General features: G+C 47.3%; 1 long non-coding RNA gene across 1 annotated transcript in view; it reads right to left on the bottom strand.

The window, feature by feature from the left end:
- Positions 1 to 23825, bottom strand: part of LOC144144718 (uncharacterized) — a 37374-nt gene extending 13549 nt beyond the window's left edge. Inside the window, exon 1 of the long non-coding RNA XR_013317321.1 lies at positions 23685 to 23825. This is a non-coding gene — a long non-coding RNA (uncharacterized LOC144144718). The remainder of the gene's footprint in view (positions 1 to 23684) is intronic.
- Positions 23826 to 27098: the final 3273 nt, after the last annotated feature.

Raw genomic sequence — 27098 nt, 5'->3', positions numbered from 1 at the left:
AAAACATCCTGAGCGTAAGAAGATCACCGACCCAATCAACTTTATACTTAGTTGCAAAAGAAGACCGCGGAAACGAACACGGCGGACAAGCAAGTGTCTGTTTCTTCAAATAGCGTTTTTCATGGGCTGGCATTTTACAAGCAAAGACATATTTATCTCTACGGGGTACATAGACCTATTAGGATAATTTGTGCAAAACGTTTCCTTGGTTGTACCGTGCAGCCCAATGTTCTCAGCGTAGCAAGTTTGCAGGTTAAGGTTGGTGAATATGTTAAGACGTTCCGTGCCTCACCTTTATGCCAACGATTCCGTAGCGGGTGGTTCCGGCTACTGTTAGAATATCGTTTACAGATGTCAATATCATGCATATGCATGCAAATGCGGAGATCCGTAAAGATCCCCTTTCGGTAAACATATGCAGTCGCTCATTAGTGATGTACGTATAATGACATGCAGCTGGGAATGTAAAGAGTCCTATTTTCGTTAAATATTCAAGCTTTTGAATTTTCCATGGAATAGCGGTACGCAGAACCAGGAGTCTGCATCATCTTTAAGGACCGGAAATCGACCCTCGCTGGAGTAGTTTTTTTCAAAAAACCAGATGGCATGCAGGGGACCTGAAAAACTCTATTCTTCTTACAATAGCTTTTAACTACGGTAAAAGTCTGATGGCAGAACTTTCGTAGGGAGATTTAGCAACGCGTTGCGTCCGGCAGTTTACGTTAGGATTGAGGAGCAGAAAGCTCAGTACTCACGATGTCGTCACTACTGCGGTTGCAGCTGGGGAACACTGGCTTAGATAGCGATGAAAAGAAATCTAGTGCGCGATGGAATTTCTGCGCAGGAAGCCGTGCACATGTGTTGGGTGTATTTGGCTGCAGTGAAGGCTGCAATGGGGTCATAGCACCGTTCCGCGCTGGATGCCTCGACAAAGCTTCATGTACCACGCACCAGGTGATCTCTTTGAAACGGGAGGAGGGGAATAATTGGAAGCCGAACTTTACCATGATATGCGTTTTTGCCAATAGTGTGAGAAGTGCTCTGTTGCCATATTGCCTCTTCCGCCGGCAGAGAGGGCAGAGAGCAGCCATGCATCTTCCTGAGTGATGGCGGTAAACATAGAAGGACATCGCATTTCAAAAGGTAGATCTTTACTCATTGTGTTTCTTGAGTTCTACTGTATTCGGAGAGCGAACATTTCTTCATTTTCCCCCTCTGTCTTTCTTCTCCTTGCTCCCCTGTTATTGGGGCCCCCCAAGCACAAGACATGCAGGTAAGGAGGGTCGCCTGCGGCAGAAGTAACTATCTTCCTAGATACCCGAGAGGCTAAACGAAATAAGTGCAACCCTGCTAAAGACGCTTTTTGGGACACAAACAGCTACCCCTCACCAGAGGAGTATCTGGCCACCTTGGTGTAGTAGTTGGGCTCCACTTCCCATGACTGACGAATGTAACTCTTGGCCCTCAGTCCCAAGCAGCTGTACAGCAACTCGCCATGGTGGCGGCCAGAACAGCGATACCGCAGTGGGTGCTAAGACTCTCTGATTCGGGACAGGCCACTTTTAGAACTTCAGCCTGGCACTTTTCAAAGCGCGAACACTGTCTGGGGGGGGGGGGGGGGGGGGAGCCTAATAAAACTATTAGAGGTGCCCTCGGATCTTAACTGGGTTATTATAGACTTAAGTGTAGTTAAAAGAACAGAAGGCTTCGTAAAGCTTACTAGTGGGAATACTGTCTGACACCGAAGGCCTCAAAAAAGCACGACCAACTATAGAGCTCTTCCCATTTAATGAGAGAGTTGCAGTCGTTGTGATCACGCTTTACGAGCCATACAGGTTAGTACAAGCCTATGCGTCAGGTGCTAGCTACGATGATGAAGTCGTGGACGTTGAATCAGCAATGAAGAACGGGACACCACAGTTCACGGTTGCGATGAGAGAACTAAACGCTAAAGTAGGTGAGAAAAAATTGGAGTATGGTCATTGGAAAATTTGAGATAGGCAGACGTAACATTGCAGGAGGGACACTGGTCGCACTGGCAGGCAGAAATTATCCGAATTTGTTCAAACATTCTTCGTCAAACGACATAATAGTAAATGAACATAAAACTTATCATCAGTTCAAGAAGAAATGAATTTGAATTCATTTGAGAAGACAAACAAGGTATTGCGCAGGAGGCAGGTTGCTAGGCAAGATTCGGAGCACCGATCATATGATGGTTACCCGCTAAGTAAGGCTGAATCTCAAAACTGAAGAAATTTGGAAAAGTAAAGACCAAACCCAGCATGAAGTCAGCCAGAGCCCGTGCACAGGAACTTAAATAAACCCTGCACAGCAAATTCTGTCTTCCACAAGAGGAGAACGAGGATAGTGGAGACAGGTTAAAGAACCCAAAAATGGCAAAGGAACTTAAAATAACCATTCAAAACAAATTCTTTCTTCTAAAAGAAGAGAACTAGGATAGGGGAGAGAAGCTAAAAAACCCAAAAATGGCAATGACAGAATCAGCAGCAGCTGTGTGTCGCGAAATTCATGTCCCTGCTTGACGGGTTTTCTTTCCGCTCGCCATTTTTGGGGCCGAGAGGAGGCGTACCGCGTAGCGAAGGAATGTTTTCGCCGCCATTGTCGCACCCGGGTCGGCTGGCCATGTGTTTCGGTGAGAGAGGTGGGCGAGAGTGCCGCGGCCCTCGGAAGGCTGCGCCCCGCGAATTCTCGGAAGACGCGTGGCCCGGTGGACTGTGTGCGTGGTGCAGCGCGGGGTTTGCGGGGAGAATGGGCTGAGAACTGGCGGTGGCCGGACGGACGGCCGGGACGCGGCGTCGGCCTTGAGGGCTGTGCTGGGGAGGCCGAGCGACGACGGCGATGAACTCCGATCCCCCGAAGATCGCCTCGAGGAGGTGAAAGTGCGCGGCTGAAGTTCGCCCAAATTGCGTCGCTGATGAGCGGCGCCCCACCACAGACGACCGACAGCCTCCGTCACCCCGGCGAGACCATCAGCCGGACCGCAGCTAAGATGTTCTCCCATTCTCCACCCTTCTTCGGACTCCTTCTACTCGTCTTCTCTGTTGTATTTCTCTAAGTGGACTGCACGGGCTTCTTATCCGCCTCCTTCCGTGCACCACGCTGTATGTGGTCTTCGCGGGCCTTTGTTAGCAGTTGGGGGAAGCCTCCAATCCCGCCTATTGTACACTCCACTATCCCCTTCATTTACTGTCGCCTACTTCTTGGGCTCGAAACGGCGAGTACCATTTCATTCATTCTCATCAATGTGCTCAATGTCGGTCTCTTGGCAGCTCTGACCCCGACGGAGTGACAACTGCAGTGTGTTATTAAGTTGTCAAACCTTCTGTCTGTCTGTTCTGGAATTCCTGTGTATGTGGATGAAGTAAATTGGCCTTGTTTTGAGACTGTTATCCCGTGCCCCGTCTCGTGCCTCACGCCAGCGGCCAATCAGGCGCGGACCTATCGCCGGTTAGCAGGTTCGAACCACATCCTCTATTCGTATCCAGGGGGGAGTTGTTTGTCGCTCCTCCCGTCCGAGACATTGGCCACTAAATTACTTCTCAATTCTGTGACACTGTGGGAGAAACAGCACGTAGGAAAAATACTGGAAAATAACTCAAAAAACGAAGGACGTTATTGCAAAAAGTGAAAACATGAAAGTTTCGAGAACGGTGAAAAACTTCCATTAGCAGAGCTGTTGAAATTGATTAACAGAAGTAAAACAAGTGGCATCTCAGCGCACAACATGACTGTGAATGAGGAAACTCCGAAAATAGGAGGAAGCTCAAAGGCAAAGACGGAATGTACGCAAACAGAGTCGAGATTAGCAACATTGCGCACAGCATAGCGAGATAATAACCTAGTCGAACGATTCTACACAAGGCTATACACCAGTAACGCTAGATAAGGCCAAACTGAGCGTACAAGCCTACCTTGCGATGTCTCGCTAGTAACTAAAAAGGAAGTTGGAAACACTCTGAAAGGCATGAAAACAGTCAAACCTGTTGACGGTGACGGTGTAACCGTGAATCTTTTAAAGGAGGAAAGCGACATTTACTGAAAAAGCTTGCTGCACTATTTTCAAAATACTTAAAGGGCCCATAGCAATGAAAAATGGCAATATAATTGTCATTCACAAGAAGGGAGATGCAAAGACCTTAAGAATTACAGATCTATCAGCGTACTCTCAGTTGTGTACAAGCTTTTCAACAAAGTAGTAGCTAACCGCGCAAATTAGAGGCTAGATTCCCAACAACTGAGAGGGCAGGTTAGGTTTAGCAAAGAATATTCAACCATGGACAACATCCATGTCGTCAATCAAGTAACAAAAAAACATTCGAGGAGCTTAATAAGCCCCTTTACATTGCATTTATATATTATGAAAACGCGTTTGATCCAGTAGGCACTGAAACAGTGCCTGAAGCGTTGAAAGGCCAGTGAATACTGGAGGAGTCCTAGATAAGACTCGTAGGCGACATAAATAGGCGATGTAGGGTTAGCATAATCATTTGCAAAAAGCGAAAATTTCTCGGCCTGAAAGGGAGTATTCAAGGCTATCCATCTCTATAAAACTGTTCATAGGTTGTATGGATGTGTTATTGAGGAAGCCTGACTGCGACAATGCCGGATTACGGATAAAAGCAAAATACTACCGCCATTTGAGTTTTGTAGGTGGCGTAGTCTTACTTAGTGAGTGGGCAGAGCGCCTGCGTTAAGGCTTCACGAAGTACGATTAGAAAGCTTGGCCGTGGGGCTAGAAATAAATACGAATACATGTAAAGTAACGATGAATACACATACCGAAAGCGCGTTCTTTCGCTTAGGAAATGCAACGCTTGAACAAGAGAAGAATATGAATACGTTGAAAGGTTGTCAGTGCTGACCCAATCCACGAGAAAGAAGTCCGGTGCAGAATAGGTACATGTTGGAATGCAGTCGGCAAACACCCACAAATAATGAAATGTAGCAGCTACCTTTCTTACTCAAAGGAACGATATATACAGCCAATGCATTCCGCCGGTGATGACATAGCGAGCGGGTACTTGGGGCTTACGCAAAACTGGAAAGCAAATTTCGGTCGGTCGAACTGGCCATGGAAGTAAGAATGATAGGAGTAGCACTTGGGGACACAAAGCGTGCTTCCGAGATCAGGGAACAAGTAGACTATATGTTATTATAGTTAAAATAAAGAGAAAGAAATGAACGTGGGCTGGCCATGCAGCCAGACGAAAGAACATCCGGTGTACCTCCGGGGAACAAAATGGTTGCTTAGAGGTTTGTCTAGAACAAGGGGGAGCCCAATACCTCGATGGAGGGCTGAAATAGTGAGATTTTCGGTAAATAAATAAGTCTGGCAGCGCAGTATCGGAGTGGTCTGAAGTCAATGGGAGAGGCCTTCGTCCTGCAGTGGGCCTGAGTAAGCTGTTTTGTTGTTGATGATGATGATGAAACTTTACGTTCTAGTTTTTTTTCGGGTCAATAAAACTAGTTCGACAATCGAAGGGGTCTTCTTGGTGATTTGCTTTAGATACGGGCTTATGGCCCGTATCACGTAGTCGACCCACTGTAAATCGTCTTAAGCCTCTCCGCAGGGATCTCGTATTTCGGTCAATAAGTTGTCCGTGTATACTGTTCGTAACAAAAGCGCACATAATTTGGTGCCCGTTAGCTGTCTTCTACCTCACGACTCCACGATATACGTAAAAAATTCCGACCTAAACAAAGAATTTCAATATACTGTCACGCTGAAACAAATATTTGTCACATGTTTCCTTCCCATGCACGTGCCGTTCCTTTGGAATGCTTCAGAATCAGTTTTTCCCTGTGTCCAGTCATTCCGTTGATGCATATAAAGCTTTCCTTGAGTTGTAGAACAGTGCTGCCCTTCCGGCGTTATTAATGCTGATTCGGAGCTATGAAAAAACAATAAAAATGAATATGGCATTGGACATTAGTTCCCGTGCGGCCTCAACAAAAGACAGCAACGTTAAAAATATACCATCAAACCTCAATAGGTCCGTAATATACACCGCATAAGAAGCAGCTGCATAGCCGGTAATTTAAAGCAAAGCGCTCTGCTTGGGCAGGAAAGAATGGTAGTGCAGAGATCGACCATCAGTTTGGGTTGGACATATCAGTTCACGGAGAAAAAGAATCACCGGAAATACGCCGGATGAACGCTCCCCGATTAACGTTCAGCAGATGGGAAGTATAAATGTGGGGTATTGCCACGTCAGTCAAAGCACATAGGACGCAGAGAAAAACAACTCATTCGATGCACGGGGAGGATAACTTACACGAGACACAAAATGGTTCGATGCTTAATGTGGAAAAGTGTTCTTTCGAAAATGTTCTCGTTAAAGCTCATAGAATGTTGTCTAAAACATAGATGCTTTGCAGTTTATTAGTCGTCGTTGGATTCGTGGTTGTCATGCGGGTATGAATCAGGTCATGGGAACTTTATTGTAGCGAGCCCAGTCGTCGCCACCAGGAGCCAGGGTGCGTAGTCGTCCCGGGTGCGTTCCGGAGCGGGCGTCGTTACGAAGCCCGAGCGTCCCAGCCCGCTGACCCAGCTGGTTATGGTTCCGTAACCTGGAGCCACCGACGGTGCGACGCCGTAAGGTGCTGTCTAGGATGCATCCTAGCATTCGTTCTCTGTCCTGGGGCGTCGCCATGACCCGTCGGAAACAGGAGCCGGTCTCGTTCCAGAAACGTGACCTGGCCCTCCTCCTTTTCCTTTTATTATCGTCTGCCTCTTCATAGGAGACTTGGCATATCCATCTACCCTTGCTCTCTTTTGCCTATTCTTCTTCGAAACACGCACGCTCGAGGCGGGTCAGGGAGGGGGCTTACGGAGTACAACTACCGATTCACTCATTGAAATTGAATTTAGAAAAATAAATACAAAAGGCCGTAGTTATTTGTTGGTTTTCTCCGAGTTACGGTCACAGCATCGGATATGGCGCTTTCTCCTACGTATGTATAAGGACCTAAATTTATCTCGTAAAGCAAATATAGGCGTTGGGGTTTGCTGAGCGGCGCACCGTGTCTCCTGACGTTTTCTAAGGGACTCGCGCGGTTGTTGCCTGCTTCTCTCATATTCGCTGTGGCGGCAGCGTCTGTGCTTGAGTGCATTGGTCAGATAGTTCGAGTTTATTAGTATACCTCTGATGATTTTAAACACCCTAAGCTCAATCCCAAAATAAAGCAGTTAGGAGAACATTACGGCAACTCGCCTGTGGTAGTCTGCTTGCACATTACAATGCTACAAATAACCCCTTAACTCTCATTGGCTTCACTTGAAGCGTTTTAGCCGGTGCTATCATGGACGCTCAACGGCCTCTAAAGCTGTTTGCAACGCAGTGGGCCCCAACAATCGCATTGCACTGCAGGAAATAAGAAAGCGGCGTATTTTGCTTTGTTTATGGCTTTTATCAGATTATTGCTTTTTTATTTTTGTGGAAGGTCAGCTCAGTACTAGAAGTTCAAATATAATAGCGGGGCTCACCGCAGGGTCGCGTGGATTTTTTTTGAGGCTGCATAAAATTCGCTTCCGTTCCAACCAGCTATTGTTTTGGCGGTGTGCAGGGAGGGAACATGTCTGAAGCTTGGGTTGTCTATGCATAGGTAAATTAGATGCAACGTGTAAACATTTGGGGTACGTCACCAAGGAGAAACACAGGCCACGTTGACCAGACATCTGAGCGACCCCTACTATGCACCCAATTTCTATCCTTGTCATCATTACAACAACGAGTCAGCTCTGTACACTCGCGCTGTTGTGACATAGATAGGAGCATTGAAGGATTTAAATGTTTTCGAATAAATATGCGAAATAGTACATCTACTGGTTACGCGAGTGTTAAAAATGGAAAGGAACAAATTTATATTTCAAGGACCTCATTGGGAGTATTGGTTTACGTTCCAAGCGTAAATAACTAATTTTTGGGAGATTTGAGATGAGGTTGATTGAATTGAACAACATAACTTGCCTCTAGAGTGCAGTTTTGTTATGATGCATATGCCAGCGTATGACGAATGTAAATGAAAGGAGAAAAATTGTGCAATACATTTCCTCCGGCTCGGAAGCAATATACAGTCGAAACTCGTTATTACGAAGTAACATCGGGACAGTAAATTAGTTATATCGGATATTTGTTGTAGCACTAGAGGCAAACATTGGCTCCAGCAAATCAGCAATGGGGCTCACGCAGAAATATTAGCCACTAAAAGGCATTATTCTAGGCTTCGAATCCGCTGTAGGCGAGATAATCCTTACGTATCTCTATGTAGCATTTCAAACTAAATGAAACAGAAACACGACAACGTGAAATTGCAACCGAACATAGTTTGACAAGACAGGACTACGTTCCTATTTATTTCAAGAAAGATTTGGTCTCGTCTGGCGGCTTTAACAACACTGCCGGCTGATGTTTTCTACAGTGTCTATGCAGGAAAGGCCCTTTACAAACTGTTATCGTCTAATTTTCTTAATTGGCTTTTGAAGCGGCTTTCTTGTTCCAAGCCTTCCGCACACCAAATATTTTTTTTAAAACCGATGACGCAGGCTGCTCTGTCGGTTTTGGTTTTGTTATAAAAAAATTAAGTGTCACTGAAATAAAGCGTCACCAACCTAAATTCGTATGTAGTTCGCTAAAGCCGATAACTCGCTGTATCAGAGTTCGTTATAAAGAGGTTCAACTGTAGTATTGATAGCATATGTTACGTTTTGCTGTAATACGATCAGTTATTCTTGTCCAAAAACGTTCGCTTTGAAATTCAACAAACGCAAATGCTCATTGCGTGAATAAGTGTTATCACCGCACCCATACAAATGGCCGACATCGAGACCGTACTCCATACTGGCGAATAAACAGAAGTTATTGTGCCGGAGCTAGATTTTTTCGCCTTGATAGCAAGACATGTCGAGGTTGACACTATGGTTCTTTTGTGAACAGGGCTGTCATAACGGCTGTGACTTATAAGCTCAGAGCCTCCAAGCGTCAGCCGGCAACGTTGTGGGTATCACGGGGGAGCCGAAAGAACTGGCCTAAAATAATTGGCAGAACATCTGCACACTTTGTTTCTAATGTCCACGAAGGGCTACAGTCGTTTGGTGCCCCTCCCAAGTAAATGCCTCTCTTCTTTTTCCCGCTCACCTTTTATGCTGCTCCACTCCCGTCTCGCTCCTCCAAAGATAAAAACGCTAGCGGTTTGCTCCAGTAAATTTAAATTTACGGCGTTCCACCCCTTAACGCCTAATGCTTCGAAGCCAGCGCTGTTGTACGGCGGAGGCGCGCGTGAATCGAGGCACCGTACTAGAGTGTAATTCTGCTCCAAGTGTGTTTCAAGCGGAACGTGAAAGCTATCTAGTGGAACCATTCCTTACCGCTGCCGTTTGATTTCTTAACATGCTGCTAGAGAAACCGCGTGAAGCCGCTTTTGCATCTGCCTGGACGTATTTTCGTTAAATCAACCACTCGTGTATTTGAGTAAAGAAAACACTGAGAATATCACTTATGAATTGATGTCTTGCCCCAGATAAGTGTGATATTTTGTTCTGGCTCAACAATGTTGACAAGTATGAGCAAATTGCCACCGGACTTCTACTGTTAGATTTGGCAGTGGCTATACGAACCTAATTGTGTAGCATCTGCTTTACATAAGACGGGAGGTTCAATCGAGGGACAGACAGACAGACAGACAGACAGACAGACAGACAGACAGACAGACAGACAGACAGACAGACAGACAGACAGACAGACAGACAGACGGCCGTAAAGAGAGACCAAAATTTTCGCGTTCAAGTAGCCCAGAAAAGACTACAGCTATTAAAAAAACAGTGTGTTCAAAATCCCGGTATACTGAACCTGTAAGCTCAGCTATTCAATCGAACATTCGGAAGCCGGAGATCACATGCACTTTTCTACTCAGAAAATTCCGTATATTCCCAATGTTTATTGATGAGGAGAGTTTATATCCGCCCCACAATGAGGTCTATTTATAATCGGAAGTTCAGTGTACTAACCAACAAATCCACCACGGCGCATCAATCGAATGCCCAGGGCCACTGCTACCCTAGAACACAACGCTTCCTGCCATATAGCCAGCACGATGAGCTACGGACGCAGGTGGCCTCATAAAACTTGTCCAGCAAGTTGCTTTGTCCGCAATGCGCCCCCTTTTATTCTTTCGAGTAACGCAGTTGCTTTGTTTTAAGCTTTTGAAACTTGTATTGGGGGGGTTGTTTGTTTGCGCGGTGTAATAAAAAATATTGGTTTAATCGTTTCAGGTGCATGTGAGTGGCTTTAGCAAATTGCTGATGGTTTTCTGCGATCGGCGAAAATGGGCCTCGAGCTGAGGAGATCTGAAAATGAGCATAAAGCAATAAATTTCCCCATGCGCTGCTACGCATCATTGTGACAAGCTCGGCCTACATGAGTTACATTTGTGCATCGCTCAGCCAGCTGTCTGAGACGTGATTCTATCCCTAAACTTTACGTTTTCTCCGTGGTACAAGATGGAGGAGTTTGATTACACGTATACAGGGTGTACTTGAAAAATAATTGGGACAGGTTGTTCGCCCACATCCATTAGCGTGGATATGAGAGGCGTGAGAAAAATGTTGCCTGATTTGTGTTTTTTAAGTACGAAATTCTGTTTATTATTTGTCCCTTACAGTTACCCAGATTGATTTATAAACGCCATGAAGAATAAGCATCAAGACGTAGTACTCGGCCACGCATAAAATTCTCAAACCTTAAAATGAAGTCGAGCTGCGTGACAACCCATCTACAATGCAATGGAGGAACTGTTGTAGGTCCTAGTAGCAATTCACAATGCTTTCTACGAGTTAGGTGTTGTTATCTTCAGTCTTCTTTGGTTTCTGACGTCCAAGCACGCCTGCACTAAAAGCGCCAAGGCCGCCATCAGATCCACAGCTCCGCACGTACGATTCAAGTTGTCGTACGAGCCCCCGGTGTAACGGAACACACCTGCAGATGACATAGCATCACGATCCAAGGAAGTTAGTTGGTGAGCCAATGTAGATGTTATACCGCACTTACCTCAGCGCTAGCATAAGTATCACCCCATTATGTTTCAGCAAACAAGACATTTTACTGCTATAGAATACAGCTCGGTTTCGGCTGTCCTGCTTTGGTCCGTCGCAATGGCAGGAGTCAGTGGTGTGCCAGGCCCACTGTATTGGGTATTCAACGCCCATGGGAGCTTGAGCAACTCCCAGGCACTCTGAGGGCAAGTGCCTTCCAAGAACACCGATGCGTGATGCGGACGCAGGCCCGGACAGCCTGGGTGGCTACGGAGGTTGGTGCTTGGAATGGTAATTCGATCAAAATTTGTGGTCGCAAATCTCTGTGAATCAACTATGATTCTCTTTGGCCGGGGGCGGTAACGTGCTCCTGTAATCCAGTGTGGGTGGAGGCCGGGGGGTCAATGTTGCGAAGTGCAACTGCACCAAGCGGTACAGTTTGTGTTATAGTGGCGCACGGTTGCTGAAGCAATGTGAGCGCTACTATGAGGCCGGTGGAGTGGCGAGCCCCTGTAACCGCAGCTAGGAAGGGGCCTACAAACACGAACCGATCTGCTCGCCGAGGGAGGTGACGAGCCCTTGTAACCCGAGTCATAGGGGTACATGCGGTACAGTTCGTTTTATCGTGCCACGCTGAAGCATGGGTACACACAATGAGGCCGGGGGTGGAGCGAACCTCTGTAACCGGAGCATGGAAGGGGCCTTTAATACGAACTGGTCTGCTGACCGAGGGAACTTGATGAGCCCTTGTAACCTTCAGTCTTGGGGGCGAGAGTGCAGAGCCACTGGGAGTTCCTCAGAGGATCCCTTGTATTTCGAAAGATGGTTATTGTGGAGCAACTATGACTCTCTTGGCTAGGGGAAGTAGCGAGCCCCTGTAATCCAGTGTGGGAGGAGGCCAAAGGCTGGGGGTGGTAACGCGCCCCTGTAATCCAGCTTGAGAGGAAGCCAGCGGGTTAATGTTGCGCCGTAATCACTGCGCTGAAGCGGTACAGTTCGCACGTAGTGTTGGCGTACCATTGCTGAAGCAATGGGTAGACCACTACCGAGCCGGGGGCGTGCGCACCCCTGTAACCATAGCTTGGGGCTCGTTCTGTTGAACTTGCGAACTGGTCTGCAGGCCGGGGGTTGTGACAAACCCTTGTAACCTAATGTCATAGGGGCCAGAGCGTGGAAGTACGGTAATTCCACGAGACCTCCTCGAGGAATCAGGGAGGCCGCACAATCCCTGCCCAGGGAGCGTGCAAAACGGCCGCCACTGCGGAGGTTCCTGGTCAACTGGAATCAGGTCCTACGCGGAGGTCGGGCGGTCGGGTGTCTACCCGGCACTTGGCAATGCGATTGAAGCAGGAAAGCGTGCCGAGATCGATCAACTATGACTTTCTTTGGCCAGGGGAAGTAACGCACCCCTGTAATCCAGCGTTAGAGAAGGCCGGCGAGTCAAGTTGCGAAAGTAGCAAGTGCCGCAAGCGTACAGTCGTTTGTATTGGGAATACCGATTAAATTCGGGAAACCCTTACGGGCCGGGGGACTGGCAACCCTTGTAACCGCAAGCTATGGCGGGGCCAGCGACCTGATCGCAAAAAGCCGGGGGGAGTGACAGACCCCTGTATCCGAACGTCACTGGGGGCTAGATGTCGTACAGTCCGTATGGGGCAGGGGGGGGGGGGGGGGGTCACGCCCTCCTGTAACCTTGCTGCGAGGGGCCTATAGACTGATCTTCTGTAGCTGAGGTGCAGGCGAACCTCGTCACCCAAATGACGCTGGGGCGCAGTTGCACGAGCTACTTGGTGTCCCGCACGGGGAGCACGATGAAAGGTGAGGTTAGTACACCGACCGGGGAAACTCTCCTGGCTTAGTAACGGCTAGTAGGCCCGGACCGATCCCCTCTGCCGAGCCCAGCGGCAATGCCTGAAGATTCTTGTTCCATTGAGTGAAAGCATAGGCACAGAGGAGGACATAAGAAAAAGGCTCTCATATTAGGCCCCCATGGGAGCCTTGCGAATGTGGATTTCAGTTAACGTTCGCATACAAACTTCTGGTGTCCGGAGACCGTGAAAAGCAGGTGTTGCAAGTACCCGTGTATAGTTGAAAGCTTTACTGGTGACTCGTGAGTACCTGGTGCGGGACCGTCGATCGAGGACGTTAGTACGCATCGGCCGCAGAGCTGGGGGTCGGGGGCCCGCCCGTCGCCACTAAATAGGGTACTTCCTGTCTCCGACAGTTGGGGCCCAGTTATCGGACCCTATGGGTGAGCGGTTACCCGCGACAGGGACCGCTTATTTGGCAATTGGCACTGTCTGATGCCCTCGCTGAGCAATCAGTCTTGGAAGAGAGTCAGACAAATGGATTGGAGCAAAATTTCTGCCCGCATTCCCACCCTTCTTCCCATAACCCATCCCGATGTCCAAGTTCCCGTTCGCAGCAACCCACCCTATCCGGCTTTTTCCTAGGGGGGACAAGGGGGGTCCCCCCGGGCTCGTCCCCCTGGCGGTGGGTCGCAAGAAAGCTTTTCCTGGTAATTTCTCTCCACCTTCGGGTAGACAAAATTCTCCTTGCCGGTTGGCCCTATTTTTGTACTGTTGCAATTGGGTATAACCGGTTATACTACGGTTGTGCCGGGGAGCTATTGAAAGCTCCATTTACTCGATGCTATAGAATACACAGTATTCGTCCGCTCCCCCCTTCCACCTATTACGTTATTAGTACAACACACGAAAAACCGGATTGGTACATAAGTAACAGAGACGAATGAGACATGAGGGATTCTAGCAGCGGAAAATAGTGTAGCTTAGACATACAAAGGCACGCCTGCTCTTACTGGGACACCCAATATTATAGAGAAATATTCCCTCTAGGTGTTTTTAGTGGTCAAGACACATTTCTGGCATAAATAAGATCGTACAAAGTGCGAAGCCAGGAAATTATGTCAAGAGAAGTTTAGTACGTTTTGTGAACATACGCTTTGCGCGTGCCTATTTGTTAGTGGCTACCACTCACACTAGCGATTTGAGCGCCCGTAAAGCTCCCCAGTGGATGTAACTTGATTAGTATTCTTTCACTGAACCGCGACTTGTATCCAAGCTGTAAATTCCACGCTTAAATTACTACGTTTTCATGTTGAAGCTTAAAATGTGCAGGACATGAACGTCTATCTGGGCCTCGGATTAGATGCGATTCAGAATTTAAAACAAAGGCAGGACCTTCTTTTAAAAAAGAAATGCATGCTTAAACATGTGACGCCGAAGTGTTCGGGCCTGTGGAGGATGGAAGCATAGGACAAATTTTCAAGGAGTCACTTTATGGTTAGCTCACATATACGCTTTTGTTAGAGAAACAAGGTGTTAGAAATTGCAGACGTCTTCAGCTTACGTGGTCCACGTGAACACAAATTACATTCAGATTGTTCAAAAGAACTAGTATGCTTGGAAAGTTTGTTTTGAAGCGTTAGTCACTTCTAGCTTCATTCCTGGTATGAATTGAAAGGCTTCCGAGTAGAGCCACTATACTCCTGGTATCACAACTAAAAGATTTTCAGAATATATCAAAAGTGTTTGATCTAAAGTACCAGTAGCCTGTAGGTAGTGTACTTCGCCCCTGCAAGTTTTATCTTCTGAAACAAACGACTAGGGTTGGAAAATTTTTATTGGTGACCTCATCTGGTAATTCAAAGTCAGTGTGTCGAACCCAAAGAAATACGAGTTCGTTTACGGTTCACGTTCAGGTTAATTCATTTCATTCTGGTTCAGTTCGAGTTGTACACAATCGCGCGCTGAAATGGTTCGCGAACCGGTTTGGGAGCCTTGAACGGGTTCGGTGAGTTCAATTAGCAGCGAAGTGCGAAAAAATGCTGAGTATTCTATATTCTGAAGCGACCGTAAAAACAAAATACACACAACAATTCAAAATAGTGCTTTTTACCAATAACAGTGGTGCAATTTCAAAGGCCACTTTAAACAATTGGGCCAGATGTTAAGCAAACGAAACGAAGTCGTTACGACGCCTAGTATGCACGAGGTCGTGGGTTCGGTTCCCGGCCGCGGCGGCCGCTTTTCGGAGGTAGGAGAAAAGCAAAAACGCCCACGTGTACGAGATTTCGGCGCACGCTAAAGATGTATTGTATTGTATCAGCGCACGTGAAAGATGCCCAGTTGGTCAAAAGTAATCCGAAGCCCTCCAAATTCCTCAGAAAATACGCGAGTGTGCTAAACTACTTCCGTTGCCAAGAAACATGCACCCGGAACACAACGGGGGAAGACGGCAAGAGCGAGCAAAAGCCATTAAGAAAAGGTTTCCAAATTCTAGGAATGTGACGGACGTCGATGGGGCAGAATATGCCACGTGTGATGTCATGTCAATGACAGCAGTAGACTGTGAAGGTAAATTAACCTGTTGCGGAACGGTCGTAACCGCAAAATCCGAGACAGACGAGGAATGCGCCATCGCACTTGCGATAGCCGCCACGACCGCTAAATACATAATCAGTGACTCGAAAACGGCAGTCCGAAATTTTAATAAAGGGCGCATATCGCCGGAGGCACAACGCATTCTGGTAAATTTCCCAGACCAGAGAAAAGTCCAAATTTTATGGGCACCTGCACACTCTTCCCTCACGGGCAACGAGGCAGCTCACAACACGGCTCGAGGACTCGCATGCCGAGCCACCGAGCAGCCTCCGCTAAGGGCGGGAAGAGACCGCATGGTCTTATACAGGGAAATTACTAATCATTACAGATTCGACCGGGCCCGTTATCCTCCCGCTCATCAATCCCTGAACAAAAGGCAGTCAGTGGTCTGGCGTCTCCTCCAAACGAATACATATCCAAATCCCGTGGCATACAGTTATTACTACCCTGGCCAATATTCTGGCATGTGCGCACTGTGTAAGAACCGGGCGGACCTGTCACGTATACTATGAGCTTGTGCTCAGGTGACCCAAGAAGGCCGTAAAATTGCGAATGACGAGCAGTGGGAGACCGTGCTGCTCAGCTCTGCCCCAAAAGGCCAACTCTGGGCCGTCCAGTTGGCTGAAAACGCCGCCAGGACCCAAGGGCTGCTGGCCGCCGTTTAGGAAGGAGGACTCCTTACAAACAACTGGACAAAAATAAAGTGGTCTCTCTCTCTCTCCCTCTCTTAACAAAAACCCTAAAGACGGCTCTGGTCAGAGACACATTGGACGAATCGTGCGAAGTTCAAAATTTTACCTGTGTAAAGCACAGACTGCTGCAGATATTCCCGCAGATATTTTCCTGTCGAGACTGCATACGTATGACTGGATCAATGTATTTTGTAAGGGCGAAGCTTCTTATGCTGCTGGCGTCTCCCGTCGTCGTCGTCGTAATCTTCGTCTCATGTAGTAACGGTACTAAAACACCGGGAAACTCGTTTCCGCCTCGTGCTAGAGAGCTTCGTGCTTCAAAGACAAGAGAGTTTTACAGCAAAGTTGTATGCCTCTGTACCCCCAACAGTTTCGTCTACGTTGGCAAAAAATCCAAGGCACGAAGAATACACTGGTACACTTCATGCCTCGCAACTCCCCAGCAGGTTTCACGTTAGTGGCTATGGTCAGGGATTTCGTTGTTCCTTGTTGCCTGAATGTCTATCAATTTTTGTGTCAGTACTCGTTAGGCAGATTTGTTTTTGTTCGCAGGAGGAATTCTTTCAATAAAAATGATAAAATTGACCCATTTTCAGAACTTTCCATAATGTCGTGTCCTGTTTTTCTGTACCTAAACGATCCAGGAGTTCATTTTTTTAATTATTTGCAAGAAATTTCCGTTTTCTGTGCCAATATTAGTTCATGTATCAAAAGTGGTTCAATATAAAAAATTCTCTGCATGGAAGGTAAGTCGGCCGTGTTCTCACGTTTTAAAATATAAAAAAGGCCACCTTCGCTTTTTTCCTTTTTCAAATAGAAGCCAACGTTAGAATTCTTTTTTTATCGGGTACATAAGAACATGCTGCATTATTCATAAATTCCGTGCCTAGAAAGCACGATTTACGATAATGCTATCTGCATTGCGATGACATACTAGAGTGGCTCGTAGCCACTTTCTGACGTCTTCGTAAGACAAGCAACAACTAGAGTAAGCTCTTCCGTTTTGAGCATCCTGACAAACTATTGACTATAGCTGGCGTTATGATGATGATGATCGTTGGATGTTTATGGCGCAAGGCCAACTGGGGCAAAGAGCGCCAAAACAATAGTCGATGATAGGGGTGAAACCTTAAACACTAAGTAAAATCAGCAAAAACAAAAGTAAAATCACAAAACGACAATGAGCATGGCTGGTGTATAGGGCCAGATTTCATGATGCGTGATAGGAAATGAGGTTTAAAAACTTGACGTCGGACAAATACTCAAACACACGTTTCACGGAAACAATGGCATCATCACCTAGGAAAAACGATGGATGTAGGGGAATATGTTGTCTGTAGAGTTCTCTGAAGTGTTTGTGTCGTGTTGTGTCAAGTGCCTTGCATTGTATGAGTATGTGGACCACGGATAGGCCCTCCCCACACCTGCTACACAGGGGTCTTGGAGATCCCGTGAGAAGGTGCGAGTGCGTCACATGTGTATGGCCTATCCGTAATCTAGCTAAGGTAACTTCAATGTGCCTGTTGTGTGAGTCAGTAGTGTATTGTCCCAAGTGTGGTTTTATTACGTGTAGTTTGTTGTCTGTCTGTTCGCTCCAGTCTGCTTGCCAAGTTTTACGGAGTTGTTGTCTAATGTGTGGCTTGAGGTCTGTGTAAGGTAGTGTTGCCATGTCTACTGTGTTTCGAAGTGCAGCATTGGCGGCCATTTCATCCGCCACTTCATTACCGCCAATGCCAGAGTGGCCTGGCACCCAACACACAGTCACCCCAAGGTTTGAGGAATAAGCTACCATAATTGTTTTGAAGACAAGATTAATGACATGGTTTTTTGATGACTTTCCGGATGATAATGCACGGACGACGCTCAACGAATCTGTATAAATGACGGATGTAGGAATACGATGTTCAACTATGTGACTTACAACGAGAAATATGCCATATCCTTCTGCCGTAAAAATACTTGTATTAACATTCATTGTTCTACATGCTTCAAAATTGGGCCCATGCGCAGCACAAGACACCGCAGTGGACGTTTTAGATGCATCGCTGAAAAATTCTGCAGCCTTGTATTTATCCTGTATATACATGAAATGCTGCAAAATTCCACTTTTTGGTGTCCTGTTCTTATTGTATTTTAAGAAAGACAAGTCACATGCAACAGGACGAAGATGCCATGGTGCTACAAGATCGGTGATAGATGACTTGAATGTGTCTACAAAGGAGACCTCATGAATAGTGACCTCGTCCCTTACTCTGAGCGAGAAGGGAACAGGAATGGATGGGCGATTTAAAAAGAGTTTTGATGTGGATGTATCATTAAAAACCGGTTTAAAAGGATGGTTGTCCATTGATGAAATTTTAGAGGCATATAACAAGTCAACATAGGTTCGCTGGTGTGATAAGCACCATTTGTCACACTCTGCGTAAAGACTCTGTACAGGGCTCGTACGGAATGCTCCACAAGAGAGGCGAAACCCCAAGTGAAGCACTGGGTCGAGCATTTTAAGTGCTGTTTTAGTGGCTGACGCATACACAACACTCCCATAGTCCAATCTAGACCCCACTAGGCTTCTGAAAATACGTAACAGGAGTTGCTTATCCGTTCCATACGACTGGTGGGACAAGATTTTAAGAATGGTCAGAGCCTTTAGACATTTATGTTTAAATTGTTTAATGTGAGGGATGAACGTAAGCCTTTCATTCAACACCACACCTAAAAACTTGTGTTCCTTCCTCACAGGAATCGATACGCCATTAAGGATAATATCTGGGTCCGGATGGATCCCACGCCTCCTGGAGAAGACAACACAGGTGCTTTTTTCTGGGTTAAGTTTAAAACCGTTCTTGTCTGCCCAGCTGGCAAGTTTTTTGACACCGAGCTGGACTTGACGCTCACAGATGGACATATTACATGATTTAAAAGATACCTGGATGTCGTCTACATACATTGAATAAGAAATTGTAGGTGGCAGTGCCTTCCCAAGGGAGTTCATCTTAACTATGAACAGAGTGCAACTTAGCACTCCACCTTGCGGAACGCCGTTTTCTTGCAGATGAACTCTTGAGAGTGCGCTACCTACTCTCACGCGAAACGTTCTTTCGGACAAATAACTAGCAAGGGTGTTGAGCATATGGCTCGAAACACCGAAAGACTTTAGGTCACTGAGGATCCCGTAACGCCAAGCGGTGTCATAGGCCTTCTCAAGGTCAAAAAACACCATTGTGCAAAGCTGTTTGTAAATGAAGGCGTCTTTTATATAGGACTCGAGCGCGACGAGTTGGTCGTTTGTGGACCGCCCCACCCTGAAGCCTGCCTGGCAGCTCTCGAGAAGACCAATGTACTCAAGAAAGTACATGAGTCTCCTGTTTATCATCTTCTCGAGGAGCTTGCACAGGCAGCTTGTGAGGGCGATGGGCCGATAGCTAGCGGGAGAGGAAGTGTCTTTTCCTTCCTTCAGGAAAGCCACTACTATGGCCTCTCTCCAAGAGCGAGGAATGTGCCCCGAAAGCCATATGTTGTTGTATAGATGTAGGAGTGTTTCAAGAGTGTCTGGGTGTATGTATTGTATCATGGTGTATGTGATTTTGTCTGCACCTGGAGCTGAAGGCTTACATGCGTTCAGAGCAACCTTCAGCTCATGAATTGAAAAAGGAGAATTGTAAGAAGTGTGCGACTTGTTGTTATCACGCAGGGACTTCTTTTCTACAGATGTTTTGTGTCTCGTGAAGGTGTTTGTGTAGTGTGCTGAACTGGACACGTGTTCGAAGTGTTGTGCAAGTGTGTTAGCCTGGTCTTACAGTGTGTGCCCTGTTGTACTAACCAGGGGCAGGCTGTGTGTCTGTTGTCCTTTTAGTTTTCGTATTCGTGTCCAGACTTTGTGTGTGTCAGTGTATGAGTTGATGGAAGTGAGGAAGGTGCGCCAACTCTCCCTTTTCGCCTCACGATGCACTCGCTTCCCAACAGCCTTTGCCCGTTTAAAAGAAATGAGGTTATCTGACGTGGGGTACCGGCGAAGGACACCCCACGCCTTGTTCTGGGCCTCTCGCGCCCGCCTACAGTCCTCGGCCTCCTTGGGCAGCGGGACCCACTGGAGGCCTGGGGAATGAACTTTTCGGCGGCGTCGAGGATGTACGCTGTGACGAGTTGGGCGGCTTCCTCCACGTGTAGGTGTTTTATGGATGTGTGGTGTAGTTGAGATGTTTGTGTGAATGTGCTCCAGTTTGCTTGTGATTCATTAAACCTTTTATGGGAAGATGGACTGCTCGGGCATATACCTATATACGTTAATGAAGTGGGGAAATGGTCACTACCATATGGGTCTGTGCCCACACCCCAATCAAGACATGGAAAGAGAACTGCGGAACCAATAGCCAAGTCAAGATGCGAGTATGTATTGTGTCTTAAAGTTATGGTATGTAGGCTGTTTTTTGTTGAAAAGGCATGCTCCGGAGGATGTAAGGAACTTCTCTATCAGGCGACCTCGGGCATCCGTTCTGGTGGAGCCCCAAAGAGAGTTGTGCGCATTAAGGTCGCCTGTTAGTATGTATGGTTCGGGCAGCTGGTCAACCAGTGCCTCGAAATCAGAGCTCAGAAGTGCAAAATCAGGAGAGATGTAAATGGAGCATACCGTTATCAACCTATTAAATATTATGGTACGGATCGCTACAGCCTCGAGGACAGTGTTTAAAGTGACAGGGTGGCATGCTAATGATTTCCGGGCGATAATGGCCACACCTCCTCAAGAGTGGGTGCAGCCAACCCTGTCCTTTCTGAATACCATGTACCTATTTAAGAAATTTGTTTGTTTAGAGTTGAGGTGGGTTTCCTGGAGACACATAATACTTGGCTGACTGGCATGCCGAATCTCATACACATCGTCAAGATTTTTAAGAAGGCCTCTGCAGTTCCACTGGATGATATTTTCTGTTCCCATTATTTAAATTTAAGAATGACTGGAATGTGTGTGTTCGTGTGTGTTCATGTGTCGTCTTTCGGGGCTGTTACTCTTGGATTGGGCTTTTTGGGCCTTTCTGCAGGCTTGGAAGTCGGTGGCCGCTCCTTGCGCTGCGTTGCAGGCAGGAACGGCCCAACATCCATCTCGTCGTCGGATGTCCGAGGGGTGCCCGACGGACCGGGCCCCCCGGACTTGGCCCCCCTTCGGGAGCCCTTCGTTTGAGCCGCCACCGTCGGGGGCGCCAGAGGTGGCACAGGCGGTGCGGTGGCGGTGGGAGCCGGTGCGGGGCCCGTGGTGTCCATCACCTCGGTACCCTCCAACCCACTGGAGGACGGGGAGACAGAGGCGGGGGCGGCACCGGTCCCGACAGGAGTGGTTTGCGCCACAACCGCTGCTGCCTCAGCAAGCGGCGTGGTGCCGGGTTGGGCTGCGTGAGAAAACCCAGCGGGGGGCGGGGGCGGGACCAGGTCAGACTCGCTGAACTGGGTCCCTGCGGACACCAGACGCCGCTCCGCCCCCCGCGAGCCGCGTCAGCGTACCTCCCCAGAGGGAAAGAGGCGAACCTCTTTCTCGCCTTCGGGAAGGTGATGTTCTCGGTTACCTTGATGTTGATTATCTTTTTTTTTCGAGTTGGAACTTTTCGCACTTGCGGGAGTACGCTGTATGCGGTCCCCCGCAGTTTACACAAGTGAGGGTATTGGATTGGCAGTTGTCACTAGGATGATCGTGCGCCGCGCATTTCGCACACGTCGTTCGGCCACGGCAAGAGTTCGTACCGTGCCCGAACCGCTGGCACTTAAAACAGCGCCGCGGGTTCGGGATGTACGGACGTATTGAGCACCGGATAAAACCTGCATATATATGTTGTGGGAGAACTGCGCGGTCAAAGGTCAAGATGATGTGCTTGGTGGGAATCTCCTTGTCGTCTCTACGGATAGTGATGCGTCTCACGGCAGTGACGCCCTGATCCTTCAAGCCGGCAAGAAGATCCGCATCGGTTTCGTTCAGGAGGTCTGTCTCGGATATCACACCCTGCGAGCTGTTGAGGCTCCCATGGGGTGTGACCCGGATGTCAAGATCAGCCAGTCTAGTCTGAGCTAGAAGCTTTGCAGACTGCTGCTTGTCATTTATTTCAATTAGGAGTTCACCAGACCTTTGTTTTTTGCATTTATACGATTTTCCTCCTTGGCTTCAAGATACTTGGCGATCAAGAAGACTGACTGAGATGCAAGAGGGTGGGTTGGATTGAGGGATTCCATCACAAGAAATCGAGAAAAATGGTTCGGTTCAGGAAAGGTTAACGACGGCAACGGAGGAAAGGAAACTTCGGTGCGGCCTCTTTTCGGGAGCCGATCACGTTTTGGGGGGGGGTTTGGAAAATGCCATGTGATACATTGAAAAGCAGGGAGACTGGGGTACTGTCTCCTTTGACCTTACCCTGGTAGTCAAAGAGGTTTCGGAGCTCCCGGCCTGGTAGACAGGCAGGAAGCCCATCGGCCGGAGCTTGACCAAGGCTCCGGCGGCCACCGTTTACGGCTTCTACCCTTCACCTTTAAACACCTCGCCACGGTTGGACACGGCTTATGTTGGGAGCTCGGGGTCCGCGGTGTCGCTGCTCACCGTCACCATGAATACTCAAGGTGCCCCGTGCGGGGATAGCTGGCGTTATACGCAGTGATGTAAAGTTTGTTTATGTGAAAGGTCGGGTAGAGGAAGGGATGCCTGGGGAAATGTCTACCCCTTGGTATTGTGTTTTTCAGTGACTGAAGGCAACAAAAAAGACGACAAACGATTCGTGAGTAACCTCCGCGCGGAATAATTAAAAAAAGCAATGAACATTTTCTTGTTGTACTCCGGCGTAAACAGCGCCAGCCTTAGGGGTGGGCGACCAGGGCGGCAGGATTCCAGAAATGTGTCATTTGTTTCCTTCGCACCTCTGACGCTCCTTTCTTCGTGAGTGCAACACAGTACTATCGACGTTATTTACGTGCTCTCAGCATGAGAAGGGTATGCGCACCAATACTCGCAACATTGGTGCGCATACCTTTCCCGTGCCGGGACTACGCATAGAGCATTCCATAGTGCTGTGATTGTTCTGAGGACGACAAGAGCACGAGAGGTCACCAAACTCTTAGTGCGTGAAAGAGAAAAGCCTGATTAAGATTGACTCCGCATTCTCAACAGGTGGTCGAAACATTTCGTCGTGAATTGGTAATCGTTATTTACTTTTCGCTTGAGTTCCGGTTAGGGTTCAGTGGGCTCAAAATCACGGTTCGGCGCCGGTTTTCGGTTCGCTTCGGTCCCCGTTCGACAACCAGCTCAGATGACACGTTTGTCATTTCACCAAATAGGGACATTTTGCTGCATGATTTATGGGAAGTTATTTCCTAAGGCATGAAGATTTCAGGAAAACCACCATAACGATGCCTGAATGTATCAGATGCCATCGCGCAGCTGCAGGGCTTTACGATGACACCAACAAATGCGATGGAGTCCAACCGCGCAAGCAGAAAAACAAACTGTAATTGAAAACAATTTTCTCACATTAACAAACTGCAGTCCAAAGTTTTAATACTCACACGGAAAAACGCACTTCTTCTCTTATAGGCACGCTGACGGATGATCCGAGAAAGATGGCATCGCGGTGACAGCTATGGGCTGTGTCCACAGATCATTTTTCATAGGTGCTGTCGCAACGACGCAGGCACAATAGTCAGGCAAAACGCTAGTATAAAAACCGCTGACGTATCCCAGAAAAAAAAGTCATCAGCGCAAACGTGGCCTTAAAAAACGGGTTGAGCACATATCCGGTAAGTGCACAAATACAGGACGTCCACCGATGGAACATCTGCTGCTACACTGCTGCTGAAAGTTGATCGTGCTTTGGATGAAACTCTGTCAGGGATGGTGAAAATTTTTTTCAGGTATGTAGACGACTACTTAGTGATTGTCGAAAGGCGTGATATTCTCCGCAGAACTGTAGATGTCTTGAAGATTTTTAAAGAAAATGGTATGGTCCTTAAGTTCACCTTTGAAGCCATAAAAACTCCTGCATGCAGTTTCTGGACCTTTCGTTAAAATTCGGAGCAAACCACGCCTGCTGGAAATTTGCACCCAGGTCTGTAAAACCCTTGTTGAACTACCATTCGGGCCACAGTGATATTTTCAAACACTCTAGCTTTTTCCAGCCTTCGGTCAGCATTGTCGAAATTGTGCGTACACTCAGTGGATGCAAGTTTCCAAGAGCAGGTTAAAAAGCTAAAGGAAGCTGGTTTTCCAACTAGTGCGCTGGCTGCAGCATGAAATAAGCTTCTAAGAATGATAAAAGTCTGCTACAAGCATAGCGCACAAAAAGAAGTAGATCAAAAAAAGAAGTTCGCTGTAGTTCCGTACATCCACCGTACCACTCACAGATTAAAAAAGGCTGCTTCCAGATATGGGGTGCAGGTTGCCATATAAGCACCAAATAAACTAGGTAAAGTCTGTGCCATAGTAGACAGAAAGAAACCAGACACAAATTCAGATAGTCCATACATTTGCACTGTCAAACACAAGAACAAGTACATCCCGTGTAGTGTTGGGGTTGTTTATAAAATACCTTTGTCTTGTGGTCATGTTTACGTTGGACAAACGGACCGTTGTGTAAATGTGCGTTTGAGAGAGCACTTCAATTATTTGAAAGGCACACCGACATCTCATTTGTCTGATGCCTGGCGTTCGTGTTCTACGCGCTCATGTCAGCTTCAATTTGAAAAAAACGGTCTTACTGTTCCGTCATTCTAATCAGGTAAAGCGCGAAATAATAGAGGCGTTGTATATAAACAGCCTTGGTGATGAGTGCATTAGTCAGGCATCCGTTACTTTACATGCTAAAGAAGTGGCTTATCTTGCTTGTGGTTGACATTATGAAGGAGCAAACTAGTTTCTCCCCTTTTTATCACTATCAATGTCGGTATGGCACAGATGTTAGCGCATGCGTCATTTCAGTGATTTTTAAGGATATATGTCTTTCCGGTAAAATAAAATTTTCAGTTGATAGTCAGCGCTCGTCCTGTCTGGTTCCTTTCCTCGTGTATTTCGTCCTACCACGCTGTTTTTACATCAGGCACTGCTGCTCTTCTTGTTGCTGCTACGAAACGTGCACCTTTCTGCCACAGTCACAGCTACGCAACTGCGGCCACGTTCATTTGACTGTCGGAATGCACGACTGACGGTCAAATAATAAAATAAAAAGAGCAGTCTCCCATTTGCTTGGCGTGTTCCAATGTGTTTCAAAAGCGACATTATTCTGCCTCCCCTAACCCGTATCACACCCCTCTCGCTACCCCTGCAACCTTTCAACTGCTTTCCCTTCCTTCTCACTCTTGCCACAATGAACGTAATCGAAACCATCACCGTCGAAGCAATTCAACTCTCGAAACATAATTGAGATCCAGGGCGGTGTTTCTGAGAGGAGAAATCCAATCCGCAACATGCGGTGACGGTGGATCCCTAGGCAGGATGCCTCGCATACCACGAAAGCCTCGGGGTGTGATGTTTATCGAGGCGTAGCGTCAGTCTTGTACTTATTATGTGAAGCGAAAGTACCATGTGTTAAGCCGTGTAGTAACTCGACCAGCAGGAAGGGCGCGATACTTGGCGCCTGGCGAAGAGAGAGAGGCGGGCTAATCGGGAGGAACGGAGAGAGAGAGAAGCGGGCGCAGCCTTGCAGTGCTTGCACTCGGTGAAATTCTGCTTCATGAAAATAAGTAGCAACCACACAACCACAGCTGAATGAAATTATGCGTCTTTTTTGAACCACCAGTGTCGACAGAGTTGTGCAAATGAGCGCGAACGTGTGATAAGCAAAACAGCATTGTGGAGCTGCTTGGTATAGTGTTTCGGACGATGACGAACGCTACAATTCATGATTAGTCATTTCCGCGTCTCCTGCTCTTTATAGCGCCCACCCGTGTTTGTATGAAAAGGGTGGGATTGTACAGCTGTACAAGCCTTGATTTCACCTGCATGATTTTTTTATACAATCATCGCAAGCTGCCTTCCGTGGTAGCAACTCTCAGTGTGAATAACTGCATTTGGTTTTAAAGCGAAGCATTTTTTGCCCCAGTGATGGCGACGTTACTCGTAACACACTGCACAAAAAGCCAACTTTACACAATCGCAGGACACAGAATGATAATGGGATTCCACACCATGCATCAATAGCTCAAAAAATAAAGAAAACGCTTCTTGTGGTGCGAACCAAACCTGGGTCCCTCCCTCTATGAAGCCGACGGAATTCCGATTGCGTCAGGATGACAAGGTAAAATCACTGTGAATTTTGGACTTAGCATTTTGGTTGATTGATTGTAGTGTCTAACGCACCGACGCAACGCAGGCGCCGTGTGGAGGTCTCCGGAATAATTTTGACCACCAGAGGATCTTTAACGCGCACCGAAATCTCGTACAGACGGGTGTTTTTGCTTTTCGCCTCCATCAGAAAAGTGGCCGCCGCGGCCGGGAATTGAACCCGCGACCTCGAGCTCAGCAGCGCAACGCCTTAGCCACTGAGCCACTGCGGCTGGTAGGACTTAGCGTTTTACTCAGGTTGCATGAAAAAGCTTCGCGTTGTAACTATTGTCCTCTTGAGAAAAATGGCTTTGCATTCATTTTCTTACAGTACGCAGGAAAATTGAACACAGGCGATCAGGCTTACGCTCAAACCTCAAATGTGTGGGGCTTTTTATCATTTAGTCCGCACAAATGAAAAATAAGGAAACCTGTTTGAGATTGGTAAGTGCAATCTACGTTTGTAAAACCTTTTTGGTGTTTCTAAGATGTATGAACACCAAAAGTATCGTTCATACAGTGTTTGAGGCTGTAATATTGCATTTGTTTGATTCGAGAAAACAAATATGGTATAAAGGTTGCTGATTGCGGCCGATCTGATGAACCTTGTTTCGTTCTGTCGACCTATGACCTCATTTCCACCTCTTGTATGCAAGCAGCGGTCG

This window comes from Haemaphysalis longicornis, unplaced genomic scaffold (genome assembly GCF_048455015.1).
Source record: "Haemaphysalis longicornis isolate Haplotype H1 unplaced genomic scaffold, Haemaphysalis longicornis Haplotype H1 scaffold_7, whole genome shotgun sequence".
Taxonomy (NCBI): Eukaryota; Metazoa; Arthropoda; class Arachnida; order Ixodida; family Ixodidae; genus Haemaphysalis; species Haemaphysalis longicornis.
This window is presented reverse-complemented; position numbering and strand designations above follow the sequence as displayed.